Source organism: Musa acuminata, chromosome BXJ1-1 (assembly GCF_036884655.1).
Source record: "Musa acuminata AAA Group cultivar baxijiao chromosome BXJ1-1, Cavendish_Baxijiao_AAA, whole genome shotgun sequence".
Taxonomy (NCBI): domain Eukaryota; kingdom Viridiplantae; phylum Streptophyta; class Magnoliopsida; order Zingiberales; family Musaceae; genus Musa; species Musa acuminata.
The window spans coordinates 17,400,197-17,403,882 of NC_088327.1; positions in this window are offsets into that span (position 1 = coordinate 17,400,197).

The window sequence follows — 3,686 nt, forward strand, 5'->3', positions numbered from 1 at the left end:
AACGAAATCTCATTCTTGACTTTGGGACTTCATTTTGCTTTATGCCTTGCTATCGTAGTTAATCCTGCACACTTAAAACCCACTTCGATCTAGACAATTATTATAAAGCTAATCAAGTGTTGTCCGACATGTCATTGGTTTATCGACACTTTAGCCGATTATTTGACGCATCATCCTCTCTTGCGGCCTATTGCCCAATCGATCAGTTGACCTCCACAACTCTGATATCCTTGGTACAATTTTCGCTCTTCTTGGCATAATGCTCAAACTCATGGCCCAAAGCCTTCTATTGATACGTCGATTGATCCTTCGGCTCGACGTCAAATCTTCTGACATATTTTTCTCCGGCCCAACATGATTCTTCCTTATTTAATTGTCTCTCCCTGATCGAAGCTTCCTGCATCACTCAAAACGTAAATCAAATCATAAACACTATCAATTGTTTTTATCATCAAAATCCGAAATTCAACATGTCTCACGTGTTCTCGCTCAAGCAAATCCCTATCCAGGGTCATTTGGATTGAGAGAGAAAGGAGTTTTATAAGAGAATCCGATTAGAGCGAGACTCGAGTAGATTCCATATAGGCCTGATAGTACTATGCTTGATATACAGTCTTTGAGATATTAGATGGATGAGGGACTATAGATATATAGTAACTGAGAATAAACATGTTCAATAGATTGGATCTCTTGTATCGTTTGGGGATTATGACATAGTGGCCTAGTACATCCATAGTCGATAAGTCGAGTGAATCATTATGGAGATAATAATTCACTAAGTCAAAAGAAGTTCTTGCTAGGAAATCACGGGTTGGCATCTCATACATAGTGAAAAACAAAAACAAAACTAGATTTCCCAAAGTTAAGTACTTGGTCATTGTGCGACGATTGGTGTGCGAGAAAATCGCAAAACCAAAAAATCGCACGTATCATGTTAGTAATATTACATGGGAAGATCATATATCCCCAAAATTTTCAAATCCGATGGAGTAGATGAAGGAGAACTCTTGTACTCCTTTCTAACGGTGATCCACATAGCGAACGTAGCGACGATGCTCCTCAGATCACTACGGGATCTCCCTCTTCGTGTGTACTGCAAGTCTACCAGAGCTAAGGAGGAGGAGAGGATGCTAAGGAGTATAGGAGGGACGACCACCAGAAGTTCTAGCCTATGAACCATAAGGTTCCTCCAATTTATAGAGGTGCAAGCAACTTAACTCTTAATGGATCCTATCCTCATTGGATCTCTATCTAATTATCCAATTGGATCTTATCCAATTATTCAGTTGGATCTCTATCTATTTATCTAGTTGGTTCTCATTCAATTACCCAAGTGGATCTTATTCAATTATCCAATTGGATCTTATCCACATGATCCAAACTAAGGGCTCCGCGGATATCTCACATATGTACCTCTATTCATCGTAATATCCATCATATGTGTGTGACCCTCTAGGCCTGATACCGAGCTAGCCATGAGTCGATCATATTAGAACTCCTTCTGATATCGAGAATTATTATCTCCATAATAATTTACTCGACTCATCGACCGTGGATATACTAGGCCACTACGCCATAGTCCCCAGACGGTATAAGGGGATATAATCCATCAGACATGTAAGTCTATAGTTACTATATATCTATAGTCGCCTATCCATCTAATATCCCAGAGACTGTATATTGGCATAGTAACGTCATGCCTATATAGAATCCTATCCAAGTCTCGCTCTAATCAGATTTTCCCAAAGAACTCTCTCAATCTGAATGATCCTGGTTAAGGATTTTTTTTGAATGAGCACACATGAGATATTCCTCTCATGATACCGAAAGTAGATGATCCTCCATTACACTCAATTGCCTTTGTAAGGTTGGCTACCATTCTTGAGAATCGGTTGTACTAGATCTGGAACTTCTAAACCTGTAAGTCTGATGTCAAAGAATAGAGTACTCATACAAGGCATCTTTGGTGTCTCAAGTATAAGGACTAGACACACAACTTGAATTACGAAATCGCTATCTAACGTCAGGTATCATTAACCATCCAGCATTTTGTAAGCAGATCAATCAGTGAACCCATTCTCCATTCTCCAATGAGCACCTGCATTGTACTTTTAGTGTCCCCACATGAGTGACTGTGAGACCAGCCACCTCCATCATATGTATAGGTATACATCGTATCGGTTTATCCGGTTATCTCATTGTCCTTCTTAAGTAACCTATGATCGGTTTGTATTTAAAGACTAATCAGTCTTATTATCGTGATCTAATCACGATCCGATTCTCATTACACAGATCCAAGGATATCATAATATATATCCAGATAATATATGATAAAATACCAGTAATAATAAGCAAAGAGATCGTCACAACATATCACAAGTGTCATCACTCACGTGATTGGCTTGTAGGGCACCTATAACTAATAGTTATAATAGGTATAACTCATGACCAACTTAGTATTGGGCCTAGAGGGTCATATATATATGGTAGGTGTTATGACAAGTAGAGGTTTAGATATGAGATATTCATCATGCCCTTGTCTTATTGGATATCCCATAAGCCCCTATATTATTAGATCCTTTGGGTGAGACCCAATAAGAACAAATAGTGATTATTGAATAGAGATCCATAATCCAAGAGGCTTGGGTAGTTAGATACAAATCCAATACCAAATAGGGTAGAATCTGTTGAATCTCGTATTTTGATAATGAAACCAATTAATAATTATGTTTATGTTTTAATTTACATTTTGAGTGACGCGGGATGCTTCGATCAATATGAGACAATTAAAGTAAGAAAAATCAAGTTGGGCGGAGGAACATGTCAGAAGATTGGACGTCGGGCCGGTGGATCAGTTGACATATCGACAGAAGGCTTCGAGCCATAGATTCGGGCATCGGGCCAAAAAGAATGGGTATTGCGCCAAGGATATCGGAGTTACGGAGTCAATTGGCCGATTGGGCAATAGGCCGCAGGAGAGGACGATGCGTCGAAGAATCGGACAAAGCGTCGAGGGACCAATGACATGCCGGACAACTTGATTAATGCTTAGTATTAATTGTCTAGATCAAAGTTTATTTTACATGTGTAGGATTAACTACGATAGAAGTAAGACATGTAGTAGGAGTTGCACCGGAGTTAAGACCATGATCATGTTGGGGGTTCGAGAGTTCGATGGAAGTCCGGATGGTCGTCGGAGGTTCTGCGGAACAAATCCGAGAAGTCCAGGAGCTTACTAAAGAAGCTCGTCAGAACTCGCTAAGTGGATCATCGCAAGTTCAGGAGTTTGCCGAAAGTCCGTCGGAGCATCGTCGAGGGTTCATCGGATGTTCACCGGAAGTTCGCCGAAAGCTCGCCGGAAGAAGTGATTGACGCACCGGAGCAAGTTACAGTATTAATATTTTAAATATCATAGTTAGCATGTAGATTAAGTTAGGAATGGGAGATGATCCCATTAACTTAATATGGGGGCAATTGGGCCCTTGACAGACCCAAATTGGGCCGAATGGATCAGCCCATTCGGACCCAAATTTCTTGGCCGACGGTGGCACCGCCCAAGAGACTTGGTCTCCTAGGAATTCTGGGCGGTGGTACCGCCCCTGTCGGGCAGTGGTACCACCTGATCTCAGTCTCCGAGTGGTGTCAGGCAGTAGTACCGCCCAATTATGGCGGTAGTATCGCCAGGA